Below are 24,551 nucleotides of genomic sequence, written 5' to 3'. Positions count from 1 at the left end.
ATTATGGCCAAAAAATATTTAATATAAGTAAAAAATCTTTAAACCAGGCTGAAACAAACGTCCTAGAGAAAGGGCTTTCATTTGCACCCACTAACAGACCTATAGATCTTGAAAAATTCTCAAGGAAACTGACATTGAAAAGGTTCCATGCAAATAAAAATAAAAATATAAGAGAAGTGGTAGCTAATGTGGAGGTCCCAACACTAGAAACTTGTGAGGAGTCCTTCACACTTACAGATTTGCACAACTAACATAGATAAAAATATGAAACTGAATTTAAATCAAAATGAGAGAAAAGCATTATCTGGCCTAAAAAATGATCATACACTAGTCATCCGTGGAGCTGATAAGGGGGGAGGAGTAGTCCTGCAAGATAGGGCTGACTACCTCAAAGAGGCTTATCGCTTACTAAGTGACACTAACACATGTCAAACTTAAATCTAACCCCACTAAAATGTTCAAGGAGCAGTATGATGATCTGGTTAATATGGCAAGAGAACAAGGTATACTTGACAAATCGGAATTTGAATTTTTAAAGGTGGTGTAGCCGACAATTGCAGTGTTCTACCACCTTCCTAAAATTTATAAGAGCTTAGTGGACCCGCCTGGATGCCCAATAGTGTCCGGGATTGAGTCATTAACCATAAAACTATCCCAGTATGTGAATACAATACTAAGACCCATTGTCCCCTGTCTCCGGTCTAATATCAGAGACTCTACGGATATAATTAACCAACTCACTAAGTGTACATGGAAGGATGAGTACATGTGGGTTGCACTAGATGTCTCATCTTTGTATACGTGCATACCACATGATTTAGGTCAAACAGCGATCAAATACTACTTTAGAAGAACTGGCTATATTGAGAGATCTCAAAGGGAATTTATTCTAAAAAGTATTGATTTCATTTTAAAAAAGAACTACTTTTTATTTGAAGGGGAATTTTTCCTCCAGACCACCGGGACCGCGATGGGGACAAAATTTGCCCCAAGTTTTGCGAACTTATATATGGGGTGGTGGGAGGACATGTACATTTTCACTAATAACCCTTACTCAGATAAAATTGTGAGATGGTTTCGATTTATCGATGATATCCTTATAATCTGGAAAGGGGGAGCAAATGAGATTCAAGATTTTGTTACATATGTAAATCGAAACCTTCTCAATTTAAGTTTTACTAAGACTCGCCATGTTGATCAGATTACGTTTTTAGATCTTTCTCTGACTCATAGAGGTGATCAAATCATTAGTGGTCTGTTTAGAAAAACTACTGACACAAATGCATATTTGCACGCTTCCAGTGGACACCATCATAAATGGATCCAGAATATTCCCTTTGGTCAATTCCAAAGGGTCAGAAGGAATTGTACCGATTCAGCAGTATTTGAGAAAGAATCAGAAGTAATTAAGAAAAGGTTCCTTAGTAAAGGTTATGATTCAGCAATGGTACAAAGAGCATATGTTAGGGCAAATAATTTAAACAGACAATCACTACTTGTTCCCAAAGTCAATGTATCCAAAAACAAAACTTCTAAAAATCAACCATTGTTTATAACAAAATTTAATAGAGCATCCAGACAGATTGAGAATTCTTTTATAAAACACTGGCCAAGTTTGTTACAAGATCCTGTGTTAAGAGAGATACTATCAGATAAACCACAGATAGTATTTAGGAAGAATCAGAATCTGCGCAATATTCTAGCGCCAAGTAAACTAAGAGATAGTGTGAAACAGAAAGATTGGTTGCAAATCAAATCAACCGTTTTTTTTTAAATGTGGGAGAAAAAACTGTCTTAGTTGCTTACATATGGACAAAGAACATTCGGAATTTAAGTCCCTGAGGGATAATAAAGTATACCCAATTAAAGAGTGCATAAACTGTAAGAGTACACATGTAGTGTACCATCTTTCTTGTTCATGTGGGAAAATGTATATAGGGAGGACCAAGAGGAGCCTCAAGACTCGCCTAAGAGAACATCTGGTCAATATAGAAAAAGGGGTATTGTCACATGGAGTATCAGCTAATTTTTTTGAAGTACACAATAAGGACCCTAGTAGCCTTAAAGTTAAGGCGATTGAGAGAGTGAAGCTAGATATAAGAGGGGGCAACAGACTTATAGCCCTACGACGGAGAGAAACCTATTGGATCAGAACCCTTGGGTCCCTCGAACCAAATGGAATGAACAGAGAGATTGATTTGGCTGCTTTTCTGGTTGATGAATAGGGTCCAAATGATAGGGATGTATGAACAGTTTAAAGAGCTGATATGTTCGAAGTTTTATTAGGAAGATTACACCCATATATATATGTTCTAGCTGACTAGTGGAATTACTATGCTTATTCTCTGGATCCTCCAACATGTAGATACACTGGACATACATATCTTTTCACATTAGTTAGTCTTAGCGGTATTATTTTGTTGGGAATTGGGATTTATAGCATATAAGTAGGCACACAATACTGAAGCTTTTCCATATTTCCATATTTTATGATAGCCATTGAGATAGAAATGTAGTGACAATGAAGTACCTCTGATCACTGTTATCCTGGCATATAGATTAATTAGATACACATTGATAGGGATTTTAAGTTGTTTATAAATTACAAGTGAAATGCATTTAGATATGACGAACTTGTATGTGTATGTATACATACAAATATACTCTAACCACAATAGCTAGTGGTTTTATCCTAAAATTTTTAAGCAGATCTGTATCACTATCTTATATAGTATGTGTAACATTGGCAGCATTCAGATGTGTCATTTGTTGTCATGTATCCTTCCTTAACGACGAGCATAGAGATGTGGCGGTTTGAACATTACCCTCTTCTCTCTCGATTGGGCCACATACATTTGTGTAGGAGGTGCACTGTATCAGCACACGTATAAAGTGATAGATGGTGGATCAAGTGGGCAGCCTCTGACGAAGTAGGGAGAACCCCTACGAACCGCGTAAGGCCACGTCCACCGTCCACACGCTACCGCAAACAGCTGATGCAAGCTGCAGGCATTTTTGCTTGCACACAGCTGATTTATCTAGTGGCGTGTTTGCTAACTGAACTGACTTTAGGTGTTTGAGCCTCACGTATTTGGGGGTAGTGTGGATATCCTGACGACAGCGAGCTTATGTGAACTTTGAATGTGTCATTTGGACGCATATTCACAGTACATTACCTGCAGCTGGATCTAACATCAGAGGGATATCGTTTGAGAGACCTGGATGGTTCTCAAGTGCCCATACCATACCTCATTTACGTTGAGGTTTTACTTTGTGAGTTTTTAATCGTGGAAATGTTAATAAATGTTGTATATTGACTGACATATTGCACTTAGAGGTGTTGCGCCTGTTCTTTCTGTTTCTTTTTTTAAACAACCCTCACTTTTTCTGTAGTGTAGCTGCCCCCCTCCATACCCTACCCCTCCCTCTCCCAGATCACTTTTTAAAAGTATCCCCCCTCCTCTGCCACCCACCACCCTCTCCCAGCACTGTCTCCCAGCATTTTCATTTTTGATGATGCTAGATTGCGGGTGCGCGCTTGTACGCTCCTGCCCCTCACCTCCCGTGTGCACTCCCGTGCGCACCCACCATCAGTAACTGCTGGTCGGAAGGAAGTTCCCCAGCGATGGGCCGCCCATCCGCCTCCCTGCAATGGCTCCCACCCACCAACGATCCACACCATCGCTGGCCGATGCAGAGAGGGCCACAGAGTGGCTCTTTCTGCATCAGTGTGCCAAAAAAGGTATTGCAGTAATGCCTCAATATAGCGGTATCACTGCAATACCTTGAAAGCGGCTGGAAGCAATCAGGATAGCTTCCAACCACTTGAAACCCCTAACGAAGTACAGGGTACGTCGCTGGTCTTTAAAGACCAGTTTTTGCAAGACATACCCTGTACGACGTGTGTCGTTAAGGGGTTAAAAGGGCCTTTTGTAGGGAATTTCCCTAAATTAAACAGCTTTTTTACCTTGAAAAAAAACTAAGTTCCCCCTAAGAGTAAACCCCCCCCCACCCACCAAACTTCCCCAAAAAACTAACACTAAAAAATCCTAAACTACCCATTGCCCCTAAAGGGGCATGTGTATGGGCATTGCCCTCAAAAGGGCATTCAGCTCTTTTACTGCCCTTAAAAGGGCATTCAGCTCTTTTCCTTCGCCCAAATCCCTAATCTAAAAAAATTATTTTTTTTAAAAAAAAACTTACTCTAACCCCCAGATAGGTACTCACAGTTTCCTGAAGTCCGGTAATGAAGAATTCTTCCATGCGGCAACCTCTTCTATCTTCATCCAGGACTGCGGAACTGAAGACCGGCGACCTCTGCTTTCTTCATCCAGGACCACGGAACTGAAGACCGGCGACCGTGGATTTGAAGACCGGCGACCACGGAGCCATGGAGCGTGGAGGATCCTCTTCATACGATCGCCGCCGTACACTGAATAGTGAATTCAAGGTACGCGATTAAAAATGGCATCCCTTGATTCTTCAAATTCAAATCAGCCAATAGGATGAGAGCTTCTGAAATCCTATTGGCTGATTTGAACAGTCAATAGGATATTAGTAGCTCTCATCCTATTGGCTGATTTGAATTTGAAGAATCAAATCAGCCAATAGAAATTCAAGGGACGCCATTTTTAATCGCGTACCTTGAATTCACTATTCAGTGTACAACGGTGATCGTACGAAGAGGATCCTCCACGCTCCATTGCTATGCAGTTGCTGGTCTTCAGTTCCACGGTCCTGGATGAAGAAAGAATTGGTCACCGGTCTTCATTTCTGCGGTCCTGGATGAAGAAAGAAGATGTAGCTGGTCTTCAGTTCTGCGGTCCTGGATGAAGATAGAAAAGGTCGCCGCTTGGAAGACTTCACCGCCGGACTTCAGGAAACCATGAGTACCTATCTGGGGGTTAGAGTTAGTTTTTTTAAAATTTTTTTTTAGATTAGGGATTCGGGCGATGTAAGAGAGCTGAATGCCCTTTTAAGGGCAGTAAAAGAGCTGAGTGCCCCTTTAAGGGCAATGCACATTCAAATGCCCCTTTAGGGGCAATAGGTAGTTTAGGATTTTTCAGTGTTAGTTTTTTTTTTATTTTGAGGGGTTTGGTGGGTGGGGAGTTTTACTGTTAATGGTTACTTAGTTTTTTTTCAAGGTAAAAGAGCTATTTAACTTAGGGCGATGCCCTACAAAAGGCCCTTTTAAGGGCTATTGGTAATTTAGATTAGATTAGGGGGTGTTTTTATTTTGGGGTGGGGGGCTTTTTTATTTTCATAGGGATTAGCTTAAATTTTTTTATTTTTGATAATTTTGTTTATTATTTTATGTAATGTTAGACTTTTTTCATTTTCTGTAATTTTAGCTTAATTTAAACTTAGTTTGTTTTATTTTTAAAGTAATGTTAGGTGTTTTATTTTAATTGTAATTTAGGATAATTTTAAATTCTGTAATGGGGTTAATTTAGGGGGTGTTAGGTTAGGGGGCTTAGTGATTAGTTATTTGCGCTGTGGGGTTTGGCAGTTTAGGGGTTAATAGATTTATTAGGGGAATTGCGATGTGGGTTATTGGCGGTTTAGGAAGTTTAGGGGTTAATAGATTTATTAAGTGAATGGCGATGTGGGTTATCGGTGGATTAGGGGTTAATAGTTTAGCTAGATTGCGTTGTGGGGGCATTGCAGATTAGGGGTTAATAGATTTAATAGATAGTTTGTGTTGTGGGGCATTGGGGACTAGGGGTTAATATTTTAAATAGATAGTTTGCGTTGTGGCGCATGGCGATTTAGAGGTTAATACATTTATTATAAGTTGCGATGTGGGGGGATGGCGGATAGAGGGGTTTTGAAATGTCGGGTTAGATTTCAATGGGAAAAAGCTCTCATAAAACACCTTTTTCCTGTTTTACACCTAGTTGAGCTAGGTGTTATTTTTGTTACTGTGTCGGCAGCCTACGACAGTGTAGTAACGGTTTGCGCGGGCATTGGAAACCGGGTATTATTTAAAGATTAGCGGCTTCCTATACTTTGCATAGGACACGATAATGTTTTCGGCAGCTGGAGAACGGTTGCCGAAATGGAGTTAAAAGGGGCCGTTGGAAGTAGCCGATAAACGATATTGCTTCCGACAGCTTATTTATCGGTTTGTGAGTGCACGCAAACGGAATTACGGCTCAATGGAAGTGAGCTCTTTGTTTTCAGGTTATTGTGAAAGTAAATACCCCTAGATGTGGGGCAATAGGAAAATACTATTGAAACAACGTGAGTTATTTTGGATTTTTCAATTGGATGCTATGGAACCAAAAGGGATGAATAGAGAGTTAAATTGGGCAGTTTTTTACTAATATGATCAATGTTTAAAAGGGTATTTTGTGGATATACTATATAACTGCTTTAAACATTCCAACTTAATTCTTACTGTGTGCAAAATTTATAATAGGATGCTTTGTAAAATTGTTTTTAAATTGTATTTAAAATGTATTTTGCTGTGGTATTTTCTTTTGAGATGTGAGCATACTGCCGCCCTCTAGTGGTAAGAGAAAATAAGAAAAGTTATGAGACGAAGTGTTTAATTCATTGGGCTATAAATAATGGCAGTAAATGTGTAATTGTTGTCACATGATTAAGGGCAACGCTCCGGGAACGTTGTGTCTTTTTATCCCTCTGATGAAACAATAAAGGGATTTTATATACTTCAGGACTACCTCTTGAATTTTTGCTATATACACATATAAACACATAAATATACAGTATATGTATATATTCATATACATATATATTTCACTTTTGTGCTGGTATTACGACTGGAGCGCAAATATTGCTTTTGTGAAAGCAATATTTTGCACTCCACATGTAATCTAGCCCAATATGGCTAAACTACGAATCAATGTTTTAAAATGAACTCTAATGGCCTTAAAGGGACATTTAACCCATATTTTTTCTTTCATGATTTAGAAAGAGCATGCAACTGTAAACAACTTTCTAATTTACTTCTATTATCTAATATGCTTCATTCTCTTGATATCCTTTGCTTAAAAGCATATCTAGATAGGCACAGTTGCTGCTAATTGGTGGCTGCACATAGATGTCTCGAGTGATTGGCTCACCCATTTGCATTGCTATTTCTTCAACAAAGGATATCTGAAAAATGAAGCATATTAGATAATATACAGTAAGTACATTGGAAAGTTGATTAAAATTGTATTCTCTATCTGAATCATGAAAGAAAATGTTTGGGCTTAATGTCCCTTTAAAGGGATGTGAAACCCAACATTTGTCTTTCATGATTCAGACAGAACATATAGTGTTAAATAGATTTACAATTTACTTCTATTATCAAATTTGATCCATTTTTTTGGAAGGAGCAGCAATGCACTACAGGGAGCTAGCTGCACACATCTGATGAGCCAATGACAAGAGGCTATATGTGCAGCCACCAATCACCAGCTAGCTCCCAGCAGTGCATTACTGCTCCTGTGTCTTCCAAGGTAATCACCATGGGGTGATTGACAGGCCCTGCTTATTTCTGGTTGGTGTTGCACAAGGCTTGTTTGTTATTTTGTGTAGCTAAGGGGTGTTAGGTTAGGGGTCTTGGGGAAGGTTAGCTGTTCAGTAGTTAAAGGGACACTAAACCCAATTTTCTTTCATGATAGAGCATACAATTTTAAGCAACTTTCTAATTTACTCCTTTTATCAATCTTTCTTCGTTCTCTTGCTATTTTAATTTGAAAAGCAGGCATGTAAAGCTTAGAAGCCAGCCCATTTTTTGTTTAGCACCAGGGTACCGCTTGCTGATTTGTGGCTAAATGTAGCACTTTAAGACTAGTTTGCATTGGGGGTTGCAGCGGTTTAGGGGTTAAAAGGTTAATGGGTGTTTGCGTTGGGGGGTTGTGGTGGTTCAGGGGGTGTTTGCATTGTGGGGTTGGGGCAGTTTCGGGTTTAATAGGTTAGGGGTAATTTTTCGATGGTGGTTAAACCATCAACAAGGAATTCTCAAATCATAACTGCTTTGTTTTTATTTGTAAATTGTAAGATAATTTCTGTTAGATTAAAAATAGGTTGAATAAGTGAATAAGGGTAGAGGGCAACAGAAAAGCCCTGAAGCTGAAAACAGCCACAAACGCGACTCCCGATAAATTGTGATCGAGGCCAATAAAAGCAGTATAGATAAACTATAAATCGTAGTACGGATACGTGATAGGCACTTACTGGATTAGTAAAAAAATAACTAAAGGTTATTCAAATGGTTTTGTTTTTTTTCTCAAAAATTCTAATTATTTTGCATCTATATCTATCTAGCTGTCTATCTATATCTATCTAGCTGTCTATCTATATCTATCTAGCTGTCTATCTATATCTATCTAGCTGTCTATCTATATCTATCTAGCTGTCTATCTATATCTATCTAGCTGTCTATCTATATCCATCTAGCTGTCTATCTATATCCATCTAGCTTTCTATCTATATCTATCTAGCTGTCTATCTATATCTATCTAGCTGTCTATCTATATCTATCTATCTGTCTATCTATATCTATCTAGCTGTCTATCTATATCTATCTAGCTGTCTATCTATATCTATCTAGCTGTCTATCTATATCTATCTAGCTGTCTATCTATATCTATCTAGCTGTCTATCTATATCTATCTAGCTGTCTATCTATATCTATCTAGCTGTCTATCTATATCTATCTAGCTGTCTATCTATATCTATCTAGCTGTCTATCTATATCTATCTAGCTGTCTATCTATATCCATCTAGCTGTCTATCTATATCCATCTAGCTTTCTATCTATATCTATCTAGCTGTCTATCTATATCTAGCTGTCTATCTATATCTATCTATCTGTCTATCTATATCTATCTAGCTGTCTATCTATATCTATCTAGCTGTCTATCTATATCTATCTAGCTGTCTATCTATATCCATCTAGCTGTCTATCTATATCCATCTAGCTGTCTATCTATATCTATCTAGCTGTCTATCTATATCTATATAGCTGTCTATCTATATCTATCTAGCTGTCTATCTATATCTATCTAGCTGTCTTTCTCTTTCTGTTTATTTGTTTTTAGTATTATTGTGGTTGTGTATTATATATACATAGAAAAAAAACAAAAAAGGTCTCCCTAGACTAAAAATGTCAATACAACAGGTTGCACTGAAGATATGAAGGTATGGTATGGAACAATAAGCACATAGAGAATATGTGGGAAGATTCAATGACAATATTGTTGTTATCCTGAGAGCTGGGACAGGGACGCTACGTAAATTTATATTACAAAATCCAGCGTCTACTAAAAATTGTATATATGTTTTACAAAATTTTAAATCCAATCAATTGTTTCAAAAACATATAGTGCCCTAGACACATGCACACTCCTGAGCCTTACTTTCCTGCTTTTCAACAAAAGATACCAAGAAACAAACTAAATTTAAATAACAGAAGTAAATTGTAAGCATTTTTAAATTGTGCTCTCTATTCAAATGTTTTGGTTTTGTGTCCCTTTAAGAGAGACCTCCCACTAATCTCAGGTCCATCTTTTAGGCCTCACATACCAAGAAAGTGATGTTAAATCAAGGCCAGAAAGTATTTTAATTTTGAAAACTCCTATACAGCATATTACTATATATACCCAGCCTACATACTGATATAGAAACAAAATGGCTTCTTTGTAGCAACATTATGGCTATCTGTTGTGCTTAAAGGGACAGTAAAGTTATAATTACACTTTCATGATTCAGATAGAGCAGGCAATTTTAAGTACCTTTCCAATTTACTTCTGTTATCAAATTTGCTTTGTTCTCTTGGTATCTTTTATCGAAGGGTAAAACTAGGTAGGCTCATAAGAGCTCGTTATTATAGGGATATATAATATATTACATTTAGGTAGTTACAATCCAAATACTTTTCTTGACAGGACGATGAGCCTTCCGTTGCACAGAAGCAATCTAGAGTAATTGCCTAATAATGACCTGTAAAGCTTGATGAATTGAGAAATATAGTATCTGTTTATCTAGTGTAAATGAATCATATTTGCTGTTTGCCTTACAATGATTATTTACATTTTAATATTTTATCTAACTTCCTGATGAGTAAGTTTATCCAATTCTACCCTTATCTTTATTTCTCAAATCTCTCACTACCACTCATTTACATAATTTATTTTTCTATTCATAAATTATAAACTTCCTGAATTACAATAATTTATTTTCACAGAAGATTGTTAAAACAAGCAGTTAATAAGTGCACAGGCAGCTTTTGAAGATGCTGGTAAGAATATTAGCGCGGTTAAATAAAAAACACCCTTATTCTAAAATGGTGGCACTCGAGTGAAAGACTGGGGTAAGTTAACATCAGGAAGTCAATTAACACGGCCGCACTAAATTCCTTATCTAATACACCCAGGGCCGCCACTAGAAATTTTGAGGCCCCTGACTTAACCATTGATCACCCCCCCCCCCTCCTTTGACATGTGCAATTTTTGACCAAGTGACCAAAACTTATATGCACTTTATTCTTAGGTGTCTATTTAAACTTGGAAATGTTGTAAAGGTAGTAACATACACACACACAGACACACTCATACACTGAAACACACATTCACACATAAGGATTCACATATAGACACTCTAGCAGACACGCAAAGAAACACACTCAGAAACAGACACCCAAACAGACACTCAGCACTTGTTTACATTGACCTGACAGTAATGAGGTAAACTACAGTTTTGTAAAGAAAGGAGATATAGAAAACAAAATATTAAGTTCAGATTATGTTTTAGTAAAGGAAGATGCCCAGTAAATGATGACAACAGCATGCAGTGGCTGAACGGAAGGGCCCTGAACTGCCTAAACAATAATTTAAAGGTTAAATGGTATATTGGTGACTTCCGGAAAGGACTTGTTAGTCTCAAAGTCTGTAGAAAGATGTGAATAATCAGTAGTAAGGTCAAAATGTCCTAAAAAGGAACAGACAATGGACACACACACACAAACTCAAACTTGCACATACACCCAAGGAAACACCGACAGAGACAGCCTCAGAAAACACACAAAGACATACACACACACACAGGCACAGATACACCCACAGAAAACACACAAAGACATACACACACAGAGAGACAACCACATAAAACACAGAAAGACATACATACATACACACACCCTCACTGAGACATCCACAGAAAACACACAAAGCCATACACACACCCTCAGAAAACACACACCCTCACAGAGACATACATACACCCACACCCTCACAGAGACATACACATAAAACACAGACATACACACCCACCCTCACAGTGGCATCCAGAGAAAATACACAAAGACAAACATACACACACCCTCACAGAGACACCCATAGAAAAAGCTCAAAGACATATGCACACACCCTTACAGACATACACAGAAAATGCACAAAGACATACACACCCACCCGCACAGAGAGACCCACAGAAAAAAAAAATACATACACACTCATAGAGACACAAACCAAAGCACAAAGACATAAACACAGACACCCACAGAAACACTCACAGGAGGAAACATTTATGCACCTTGCATCCTCTAAATCAACAGTGTGTGACATGCATGATAAAAAAGTTGCAGAAATTAAGAGATCACTTTTTAAAGAATCATATTTGTAAATGTGCAAACAAAAATAATTCTGTGAATTCAAAATTGTACATTAATGATCTGGGTAGAAGGCTAGATGAAGAAACATACTTTTAAAAGCTTGACATATGTTTGTTTGATTGTTCCCCAATTTCCACAACCAAGAGCACAACTTCAAATATAGTGTAAAAATGTTTCCATCTGTCAGCTGTACTTATGGATTTTGAAAATGCTGTACTCTATATGGTCTTGGTGGAACCATAAGCTGTGGTATTCATACCATTAGATCTGGTTAAATGCAAGATTTAGGCTTGTTGGTATGTATTTCAAAATTAAAAAATTAAGTCAGCTGTAGTGTAAACTGAACAGTTTTAAGTTAACTTGTCTCATTTCAAACACCGAGCAATCTTAGTCTGAGAGTATAACATGTTATGCAGATGTAAACATCTTAGATAAAATGCCTCCTTGCATCTGGAAAGTCCTTCCATAAAGGGTCAGTAAACTGGGATATATATATAAATTTAAAAAAATGCATATCTGCCAAAAAGGCACCTACCATTTGTATATTGAGGAGGAAACATTTCTGCATGGTTTTAAATATAGAATTTCTACATAAATACACTGCTGCTAAAAAAATGTGTTTTTATGGACCCCTGGCCCCACCATACAACTACTACCACACTGAAGTTACAATCCGAAATTGCACAAAGAAATAAAAAACATTTGCTAAGTAAGTCCTACCTCCTCTGCAAATGAAAGTGATCTGCCGTCTGACTCAGGCACACACTGTACAAACAAAGGGCCAAGTCTGTCTCACACTATGCATAGTGGTTTAGTGCACACTCAGAAATCCTCTTAAATGCTAATAGTTTACTCCTTGTAATAACATATCCCATGCTCAATTAGCACTCTGCTGCAGTACCCAGCAGTTCTTGCCCCCTGGCCCATTGGGCCCCTGACAGGAGTCACCCCTGTCACCCCCTGATGGCGGCCCTGCACAGCACTCAGACAGCAGTGAACAAGCATAGAGTCCCACACGAAACATGTCTGCAGTATTTTTGCTGTGACCCTGACCTCAAGTTAATGGAGTTTCGGCTCCTTTTTTGGTTTTAACGTGTGCCCCAAATAAAGTTACAACTTTTATTTTTTACTGCGGTTGGTGCCTTTCTTCTTTTTAATACATCTTCTGCTGCTTGGCGTAACCTATTCCTGTGAAGCCCGAAAGTATTCTTTGGTTCTCTTTGTCTGCAGTGTGCGCCGGAAATGGAGGTGCGTTTACAGGGCTCCAGGATTAACAGCCGGATTGGTTAGCGAAGTGCCTACGCTGAAGAAAATGCAGCTTGCAAAGCACAGACCCCCATAATTGGTAAGCGCCACCTCTCCTTTGTTGTATTTACTAACTACCTAGTTAAAATAAATAGAAACTTATCTGTGAAATAAAAATAAAACCTAAGCTTAAACTAATAAAACCTAACATTACTAAAAATAAAAAACCTAGCATTACAAAAAAAATTAAAACTACAATTACAAAAAATAATAAACACTACAATTACAAAAAATAAAAAAACTACCTTTACAAAAAATAACAAACAAAATTATCCAAAATAATAAAAATTATTTCTACTCTAATACCCCGTTTAAAAAAAAAAACAAAAACAAAAAAATCCTAATCTATAATAAACTACCAAGGGCCCTTAAAAGGGCCTTTTGTAGGGCATTGCTTTAAAGTTAACAGCTCTTTTGCAAAAAAATAAAAACAAACCCCCACCCCCCCAAACCCACAAAATGAAAAATCCTAACTAAAAAAAACCTAATCTACCCATTGCCCTGAAAATGGCATTTGTATGGGCATTGCCCTTTAAATGGCATTCAGCTCTTTTACTGCCCTTAAAAGGGCATTCAGCTCTTTTTTGGCCCATTAAAATATAAAAAAGCCCTAATCTAAAAAAAAACACCCCCCCAAAAAAAAACAACCTAATACTAACCCCAAAATCGGTACTCACAGTTGCTGAAGTCCGACGAATGATCTTCATCCCAGCGGCACAGCTTCTTCATCCAGGCGGCTCCATCTTCATCCATTGCGGGACCGGCATCTTCTTCATCCCTGCAGAGGCGGAACGGTCAATACGCGGATGCGGAGGTCCATCGGTCCGATGTGGAGGTCCTCTTCATGTGATCGTCCGCCGCACACTGAGGATTCAATGCAAGGTACCCCTTTTATATTGGAGGTACCGTTGCATTCCTATTGGCTGAAACATTTAAAAATAGGAATTAGAGCTGCTTAAATCCTATTGGCTGATTTGAACAGCCAATAGGATTTCAATAGCTCTCATCCTATTGACTGATTTGAATTTGAAGAATCAAATTAGCCAATAGGAATGCAAGGGACGCCATATTTAAACACGTACCTTGAATTCACTATTCAGTGTATGGCGGCGATCGTACGAAGAGGATCCTTCACGCTCCATGGCTCCGCGGTCACCGATCCTGCTCCGTGCTGGCTTGGTCCTGGATGAAGAAGGAAGAGATCCCGCTTGGAAGAAGATGTCAGCCGCTTGGAAGAAGACTTCACCGCCTGAAACAGGACCTTTTCCGCTGGACTTCAGGAACTGTGAGTACATGTTTGTGGGGTTAGACTTATGCTTTTTTTATTATTTTGTATTATTTTTGTAGATTAGGGATTTATTGGGCACTCTTAAAAGGGCAGTAAAAAAGCTGAATGCCCTTTTAAGGGCAATGCCCATACAAATGCCCCTTATGGGGCAATGAGTAGTTTAGGATTTTTTTTAATTTTTTTTATGTTGGGGTGTTTAGTGGGGGGGGGGGGTTACTGTTAAAGGGGGAACTTAGTATTTTTTAAGGAAAAGAGCTGTTTAACTTAGGGCAATGCCCTACAAAAGGCCCTTTTAAGGGCTATTGGTAGTTTAGTATTAGATTAGGGGGTGTTTTTATTTTGGGGGCTTTTTTATTTTTTTAGGGATGAGGTTTAATTTTTTTATTTTTGATAATTTGGTTTATTATTTTATGTAATGTAGACATTTTTATTTTTGTAATCTTAGATTAATTTAATTTAATTTTTATTTTTATTTTTAAGTAATAGCTTTTTTTTTTAATTGTAAATTAGTCATTTTTAATTTAGGTAATTTGGGTTAATTTAGGGGGTGTTAGGTTAGGGGGATTAGTAATTTAATTAGTTATTTGCGTTGTGGGGGTTTGGAGGATTAGGGGTTAATATTTTTTTTTATTTTTTTTGTTTCATCCGTTTATTGAAGAATGATTAATAGATTACAGACCTTGGAAACAACAGCCAGTCAGAAGTATCATCATACATTAAAATAATCCTTTCTCCAATCATCTGCGTACGATAGCTGAATACAGATCCATATGTTCAAAATAACTGTTACATAACAATAGTACCAATCAGTATCCTGTGCTCAATAACATAGAAATTTCACATATCTAGATCTATAATCCATCACTAGTAGGTCGGGACCCCCGGGATTAATGCCCTCTTATTTGCCTTTCCCTCATATTATGTAAGGAGTCTTCCCATATAAATTTTATGTCGGCTAATGTGTTTAATTAATGTCTTTTTAAATAACCGTATTCCTCTAGAGCTAACAAACTTGTGACTTTTTGTCTCCATACAGTTATGGATGGTATATCCTGTGCTTTCCATTTAAGTGCGATTAAAGATTTAGGTCCATTCAATCCCATTTGTAATAGTGTAAGTCTCAGTTTACAAGAGATGCGTGGTTGATCATTAAGTAGAGCTATTCTGGGGGACAGCTCAAAGCCGTCTAGCAGTATTCCCTTAAAATGTGATTCTATCCCCTGCCACAGTGGCTGCACTCTGTCACAACCCCACCACATGTGCAGATAATCTCCCCTTTTCCCACAGCCCCTCCAACATCTGTCGTTGGCGCCTGGATATATGGAACATAATCTCACTGGTGTAAGATACCAGCGCATAAAAACTTTAAAATTAAGCTCTATAACCTGAGGTGATGTGGAAGACTTTCTGGTATTTTTAAAGATCTTTGACCATCCATCTATTTCTAACTCTATACTCAAATCCTACTGCCACTTCCCTACAAAAGCTGGGAGCTGTGCTATTTGATGTGCCTGTAGTAATTTTCTAGATAGTGATAATGCATGTGAGGTCGTCTCCTCTCTAATGCACAGTTGTTCAAAGATTGTCAGAGTTCTTAGATAGTCTATCCTATGTGGTGATGTATGAATGAAATGGGCCAACTGATGATATTTGAGCCATCGCGAATAGTTGCCGTTTGCTACTTCTCTCAACTCTTCCCTAGGTTTGAGTTGTTGGTTAAAAATAAACTCTCTAAGTGGTGTTGTATAGCCCCATTCTGTCAATCTTTGTTGTCCGCTGTCTAAACCCCCTATTAATTCTGCATTGGTAGGAATGGGGAACAGGGGGGACCGTGTCCCTGTGATGTGTGATCTCATTGCTACTATCCTATCCCATGATTCAAAGAGTTGTCTATGTAAGTCTAAAGTCATACATTGTGGCGGTCTTTCGGGATCCAGCATAAAGTTCCCACTTTAGGTACTCGTAAGATATGTGAATCCATGGCAACCCATGCTTTCGATTCTCTAGCAGTCCAACACTCTTTGTAACGTTATTGCTTCCAAGTATAACGACGATATACAATGCCTCCTGTCGCTAAAGTTCTGTACATGGTTTCCCTGTTTATCCGAGGCTTGTTTGTTCCCCAAATAAATGTATTAATTTGTTTTTGTAGTCTAATTATATGCCATCGTGGGAGAGTCATAGGGAGTATCTGCAGAATATATAATATTCTTGGGAGTGTAGTCATTTTGATACATTGGATCCGTCCCCACCATGAGATGGGTTTGGTAGTCCAAGTTGACAAGTCCCGTTGTGTCCTATTTAACAGGGGGATATAGTTAGAATCAAACAGAGTTTTCCCATCTGGTGACAACTGAATGCCTTGGTATTTCAGGGTTTTAGGTTGTAGTTTAAGTGGGCATATATTATTTAAACTATTATAGATTGGCTGCATTAGGGATATGTTAAGTATTTCCGATTTCTGTAGATTTATCGCAAAATTGGAGAAACTGCCAAATTCCTTGATTTCTGTCATGATAGCCGGTATCGATTTTAGGTGGGAGGATACTGTGAAAAGAACATTGTCCGCGTAGAGCGTAATTTTGAAATTGTGGGGACCTATCTTTATACCCTGAATATTTGAATCTGCTCTGACTCTGGCTGCAAGCACCTCCATTGTTAATATAAACAAGGTAGGCGAGAGCGGGCAACCCTGCCGTGAACCATTCCGGATACTAAAAGCATCCGACAAGACCCGTTTGCCTTAATTTGGGCTGAAGGTTGTGAGTATAGACTAAATATTTGCGCTATTGATATGGATCCTTAGCCTATTGCTAGTAATGTTTCCCTTAAAAATTCCCAATTTAGGCGATCAAACGCCTTTTCGGCATCGGTTGCTAAAAGAATCGCCGGTATTTTGTTTTGTTTAGCATAATTCATCAAGGTCACCACTCTAAGGGTGTTATCCCTTGCCTCCCTCTTGGGGACAAACCTCACTTGATCTGTGTTTATTAGTTCTTGTATTACGCTATTAAGCCTCTTTGATAAAATTTTCCCCAAAATCTTTAAGTCTACATTCAAGAGGGAAATTGGACGATAGTTGCTCGGGTCTGTGGGATCCCTGTCGGCTTTTGGTATTACTGCTATATGTGCCAATAACATGTTTTTGGGTAAGCTGTTTGTCTCATCTAGTGTACGAAATAAGGAACAGAGGTGCGGGACTAATATTTGCTTAAACATCTTATAATAGGCGTTTGAAAAGCCATCTGGCCCAGGGCTTTTTCCCGAGGGAAGTTCATTTATTACTTTAAGGATTTCTATTGTAGAAATAGGACTATCCAATTTATTTATTTGGGACTGGTCTAGCTTGGGAAGATCCGCTTTTCTAATGTAATCTCTCATTGACTCTAAGTGTTCAGGGGAAGAGTCTGAGTCTAAATTATATAACTTTGCATAGTAACTACTGAATACATTGGCTATGTCTTTACTGTCATATATAGACTGGTTATCTGGTGTGTGAAGTTTGTGTATCTGTGAAGTTTGAGTCTGAGCTTTCAGTAATTTCGCCAGAAAAGGCTCTGATCTATTGCTTTCGTAAAAGTATGTCTTCCTAAGGGAAAGAGCTTTTCTATGGGCTTCCTTGGTTAGTATTGCATGCAAGTCCTCTCTAGCCTTTACCAGGCATGCATACGTTGCCTGATCTGTGGGTCTATTTTTATGCTGCATTTCTAAACCATGGATATAAGTAGTTAGTTTATGGACTAATGCATTGTATGTTTTCCTCCGAAAGGCCACGTGCTTAATGCACTCCCCTCTGATCACCGCTTTATGAGCCTCCCATAAGCAGTCTGGGGTTGTCTCTGGCGTTTGATTAATCTGGAAATATTCTAACAGAGCCTTCCTAATAGGTTCAACTGTGGCTGGATAATGGAGTAGAGAGTCATCCATACGCCATATGTATGGTGTGTTTGATTTACTTGGCCAATCAAGTTGCATGGTAACCATAGAATGGTCTGACCATACTGTGGGCAAGATATCTGCTTCTTTGAGCTGTGCTAGGAATGCTCTATCTAGGTATAAATGATCGATACGGGTGTACACCGACCAGGGATGGGAATAGAACGTATAGTTCCTCTGTGTTGGATGTAGAATTCGCCATGTGTCTACTAGACCTAAACTCTCCAAACACTGAAGGACTGCATTGGGGGGTCTGGAATTGGTTAAGGGCGACCCTGTAGAGGAATCCAGTGTAGGATCTATTGTAATGTTCCCAGTATCAGGAGTCCCTTCTTGTGTTCTAAGACTAAGTCTAAAAGTCGTTTATAGAATTTGTGTCTCCTGCTATTAGGAGCGTACACATTCACCAGTGTGATAGGTCTATTATATAGCAACCCCACTAATATCAGAATTCTACCCTCTGTGTCAGTAAATCTATTCAATAACTGAAATTGTAACCTTCTGTGAAATAATATTCCCACCCCATTCTTTTTAATGTCATGTGAGTTAAAGTGGCCTACAGGGAAAACTTTAGACCTGAATTTAGGCTCTTTTCCAGCCAAAAAGTGAGTCTCTTGGAGGAAGATTATAGACTCTCCCTGTCTCGCTAGTGACCTTAGTGCTATGGAGCGCTTTGTAGGGGAATTGAGCCCTTTCACATTCTGTGATATTATTGTGAAAGAGTGATTAGCCATATGTGTCTAGTCTAAGGATTAAACTGCAATGAGGAAAATGTCTTACCTGAATATTCCAGAGGGTCCCTTCCCAAAGAAAAATTGCTGAGAAGTAGGAGTATGCGTGTATGGAAATGAGAATATAAAAGATATTCCTGTCACTCGGAGCACTACTGAATGTAAGTACAAAAGAAAAACATATAAATAAAACAGCATAATAACAAGTTAACATAAAGTCCATTAAAACTGCACATATTGTTACATAGTGTAACCATAGGCAGCCTGTAGACTTAACAGAACTAATAACTGCACACAAGGGCAATCTTGAACTAGGGGGGGATAGAGGTACCATATCAGTACCCGTCTTTCCAGGTGAGCTTTCTGAAAGTTATATAACAAAAAGGTAAAATAGCTTAAAAAACCCACTATATAGCCTTATTGTCTCGGCAGTCCAATAAAGTGGAAGTTTAAACTGGAACTTATTATATCTTGAGGGTTTCCGAGTTCATAGATCAAGGTGGATCGCGTGAATGACCCGCAACTTCACTTGCAGATGATGAACGCTTTCTTCTCTTTTTTTCAACTCTGGTCCAATCCTGACGCTGTGGTTTAGGTGCTAAGGACTTTTGAGTGTGTGGGCTTTGTGTATCTTCTGAGAGTTTAGGCAGTGAAGGAGGTGGAATGTCCAACTGCTTACAGAACTGTTCTAAGTCTTCTGAATCCTTGTATATATAGGTCTTATCTCCCTATAGGGTATTCCCAGGTCTCTCAAATGTAGAGTCAAATATCTGTCTTCCTTTCTTTTTGCTAAAGTTATAGGACTCAGATCTGCATAAATTTGAAGGGATTCCTCTCCAAATACAATCAGCGCTTTCTTCCTAGCTTCTTGCATTATCCTCTCTTTGTCTGAGTATTTGTGGCAACGTAGGATTATATCTCTGGGGGGGGGCTGTGGCCTCAGGTCTAGGCCTTAGTGCTCTATGCGCCCTATCCAGACTGATATTTCCTTCCCCCTCAGATCCCAGCAGAAATTTGAACAAATTTTGAAGATATGAGGGAATCTGAGCTGAAGAGATTTCTTCAGGTACGCAGCGAATCCACAGATTCTGGCGGCGTCCCCTATTGTCTAAATCCTCAACCTGTTCTTGTAGTTGAATGATATTCGAGTTTTGATGTTGTAGCTCCATAGCCATAGACATAGAGGATTGTGTGTTATCTTCAACTTGCTCTTCTATCTGTAAGACTCGATTCCCCAAGTCTACCACATCTTTTTTAATGTCTGCCAAGCCATCTTTTATGACTTTGCTGACTTGTTTCATGAAGGAGGAGAAATCCTCTTTAGAGGGTAATGCCTTTAAGTCTGCTTTGGTAATACTAGTGTTATTATCATTGTTGCTTGTGGGCTGTATATTGGAGTCTTTGTCAGCAACACTGTCTAAGAAGGAGTGGTCTGTGTCACCTGGTGGATTGTTCTCACAGAGTTTGAAAAAACTATTAAGCTTTCCACCAGTCGTGGTTAAACTTTTAAAGTTTTTTTCTGAGCAGTGAGGACGTTTATTCGCCATTTTAAAGTCTATTATGTTTTGCCAGCAGGTTCCCACCACGTCCTCTACTGCCAGTACAAATAAAACCACTAGCCAAAACTGTTGTGTGTTATTTCCTGTTCCTAAAGCAAATGTCAATCCAGCTTTGTGGAAACTGATGTGCGACAGACCAGTAAATTCTGCAAGGCTGTTTTGTTTTATATGCACACTATGTTCTCCGCCAAAGCAGAATTGATGCTGAACCTCCGCTGTGTACTGATGGCTGAGTTCAGTTTGTTTATCCCTCCTGTCTCCCCAATGTTTATACAGGGTTCCGGTTAACAGCCGATCACCTCCCGACAATCTGTCACGTTAAGTAACACCCAAGGATTCTCCTCACCTTCACGCAGCCTTTGCCCTGATGAGTCGGCTTTGCTGCAAGTCACGATCCCACGTGGTGTCGTTTGCGGCCGTTGGCCATGTATAGTGAGTCTCTTGAATTGGCCGTCACTTTAAAGATACAAGCTCTGCATCGACCCGGCATGCTCTTCCGCGGTTTAGCAACCCTTAGGCTATCATTTCCTTCTAGAAAACTGTGGTCTTAGCTACAGTTTACAGCCCACCTGGAAAGTCTCTCTCGGAGCTCTAGTAACTTGCGGCCATGATCTACAGCGGCCGGTTCCGCCTCAGGGGTTAATATTTTTATTAGGATTATTGTGTTGTATGGGTTTGGCGGATTTGGGGTTAATAGATTTATAAGGTTTGTTGCAATGTGGGTTAATGGCGGATTAGGGGTTAATAGTTTTAATAGGTACTTTGCGATGTGTTGTAATGACAGATTAGGGTTTAATAGTTTTAATAGGGACTTTGCGATGTGGGTGAATGACGGATTAGGGGTTAATACATTTATTAGGTAGTTTGCGATGTTGGGGTTTGCAGATTTAGGGGTTAATACATTTATTAGGTAGTTTGCGATGTTGGGGTTGGCGGATGTAGGGGTTATTTCTTTTACTACATAGATCGGGATGTGTGTGAATGGCGGATTAGGAGTTAATAGTTTAATTAGGCATATTCCGTTGTGGGGGGTTGTCAGTTTAACTACCAAAATATTATCCCTAGGGGTATATAGGGTCCTCTGATAAGCTTTGCATATTATCTTAGCAGGAAAACCCCTCTCTTTTAGTCTTAACCTAAGTTCCTTGGCTCTTTGTTTGTATACTTCCATATCTGAACAATTCCTCCTTAGGCGTAGAAATTCACCAACTGGTATTGCTTTTTTCATGGCATAGTGGTGAGAGCTAATGTAGTGTAATACAGGATTAGTAGCAGTCATATTCCTATGTAAATCAGATTGTATCCTTCCAAAATCATCCCTGCTAATCTTCAAGTCAAGAAAGTTAATAGTATTAAAATCAAATTCAAAAGTTAATTTAAGATTTATGTTGTTAGTATTTAGGATCTGTATGAACTCCAAAAATAAGTTTTTCTGGCCTCTCCATATCACTAATATATCTATGTAATGAAGCCAGAACAATGTGATCTGTATATTTATTCATATTGTCACTAAACACATAGGGGTTAATTTAACAGATGCCCCTGTTTCCGCGCGAGCCTTCAGGCAGTTTAGCAGAACTGCTTGTGCAATGTTAAATGCTGACAACGAGATAAATACTCGCACAAATGGGGGCACAAGAAGCCCCCATTGCAGTCCCTCTAATTTGCAAATGGATCTGAAAAAGTTTAATCAAATTCTTGAGGGTTCTTTTTTTCAGGATGAAAGCTATCAGATCTATCCTCCTGTTACTTACTTTGTAGACACACAAATATGTTCAATGAGAATGATATACTGTATTTCTTATATTGGATATGTTGTAGCATCTATAAATGGGAAAATATGGAGAAACAAATGCAACTTTATATGTATAAAAGGCAGGGCCGGACTGGGAATAAAAAGCAGCCCATGAAAGATTGTAGACCAGCCCACCAGCCCTATAATCCATATATTTAATGTGTGTGTTTTATATATGTTCCAAAAGGGACTGCACTCTCACTTAATGGTGCTGGTACAAAGTTGCAGATACATTGAAAGTAGGACCGCACTCGCTGGATTTAAAGCATAAATTCCCACATATATATATATATATATATATATATATATATATATATATATATATATGTGTGTAAGTGTATATATATATATATATATATATATATATATATACTGTATGTATATATATTACTGGGCTAAAAAACTGCACCCAGGTGGTAAATCGCCATAGAACAGGCTAACAATGGTATTGAGCCAGTTGTTCGTTCCTGTGAGTGCACTTCTCAATGTATGTATTTAGTCTCCCAATGGGAAAAAGGGACAACCAGACGTGGACTGCTTGCTCAGTGTGCTTAGAGGAATATGGCTACACCTTACTGACAAGGCCCAATAAAGGCTGGCACGATCATCTGGGGTTGCTATGTTCCTTGTTCAGAGAGGAATTGCCTGGTATTTCGGCACTGCACTGACTGTAATAGGGAGGATCAGACTGATATACTACAGGAAAGTTCTACTCTGTGAAAAGCATTACTGGGCTAAAAAGCTGCACCCAGGTGGTAAATCGCCATAGAACAGGCTAACAATGGTATTGAGCCAGTTGTTCGTTCCTGTGAGTGCACTTCTCTCTTCTTTGGGCCTCTGTATGTATTTAGTCTCCCTATGGGAAAAAGTAGCAACCAGACGTGGACTCCTTGCTCAGTGTGCTTAGAGGAATATGGCTACACCTCACTGACTAGGCCCAATGAAATGCCGAAACGATCATCTAGGGTTGCTATGTTCCTTGTTCAGAAAGGAATTGCCTGGTATTTCGGTGCTGGACCTGACCGTAATAGGCGGGATCTGACGGATATATTACAGGAAAGTTCTACTCTGTGAAAAGCATTAGTGGGCTAAAAAGCTGCACCCAGGTGGTAACTCTCCATAGAACAGGCTAACAATGGTATTGAGTCAGTTGTTCATTCCTTTGAGTGCACTTCTCTCTGTATATATATAATTAACAGAAAAGAGAGAACAGCACCACTGAGATGGAACAAAAGCTAGAATAACTTCCATGCCTGTTCATTTCAATTGAAACTCAGGGTGCACGTTCTTTTAGCACACGTTGATGCCTTTCCACAGAGAAAAAATATTGTGTAACATATCAGTCTGATCCTGCCCAATGACAGTCCAGCACTGAAATACCAGGCAATTTTTCTCTGAACAAGAGAAACAACAACCCCAGACGATCGTTTCGGCCTTCTTTGGGCCTCGTCAGTGAGGTGCAGTTGTATCTCTCTAAGGGCATATGTGCAAGGAGTCCACGTCTGGTTTCTCCCATTACTCTTAGGGAGACCCAAGAGTAATTTGCATAAATATCAGAAAAGAGAGAACAGCACTCCTGAGATAGAACAAAAGCTAGAATAACTTCCATGCCTGTTCATTTCAATTGCAACTCAGGGTGCGCGTTCTTTTAGCACACGTTGATGCCTTTCCACAGAGAAAAAATCTCTCAGGAGTGCTGTTCTCTTTCTATTTTTTCACATTTATGTAAATTACACTTGGGTCTCCCTAAGAGTAATGGGTAATCCAGATGTGGACCCTGTGCACACATGCCCTTAGAGAGATACAACTGCACCTCACTGACGAGGCCCACAGAAGGCCGAAACGATCGTCTGGGGTTGTTGCTTCCCTTGTTCAGAGAAGAATTGCCTGGTATTTCGGTGCTGGACTGTCAATGGGCAGGATCAGACTGATATGCTACAGGATATTTTTTCTCTGTGGAAAGGCATCAACGTGTGCTAAAAGAATGTGCACCCTGAGTTGCAATTTAAATGAACAGGCATGGAAGTTATTCTAGCTTTTGTTCTATCTCAGGAGTGCTGTTCTCTTTCTCGTTTTCTTTTACATATATATATAATTACTTAAGTAGTGGAAAGAGAGTTTTACCTGTTCATAGTTTACAAATATGCAAGAGACTTCTGTCTAAAAAAAACCCCCTTATAATAAAGGCAATGGTGCAGACCCTTCAAGAAGTAATTTATTGGAAATTTTTAAAGAAAGGATATTGTAAGAAGGAATTAACCTCTCTTACAAAGAAAGGGAATACAGCACTCTTTTTTTTTTATATATTAAA

The sequence above is a fragment of the Bombina bombina genome, chromosome 9 (genome assembly GCF_027579735.1).
Source record: "Bombina bombina isolate aBomBom1 chromosome 9, aBomBom1.pri, whole genome shotgun sequence".
Taxonomy (NCBI): Eukaryota; Metazoa; Chordata; class Amphibia; order Anura; family Bombinatoridae; genus Bombina; species Bombina bombina.
Note: the sequence above shows the minus strand (reverse complement) of the source record.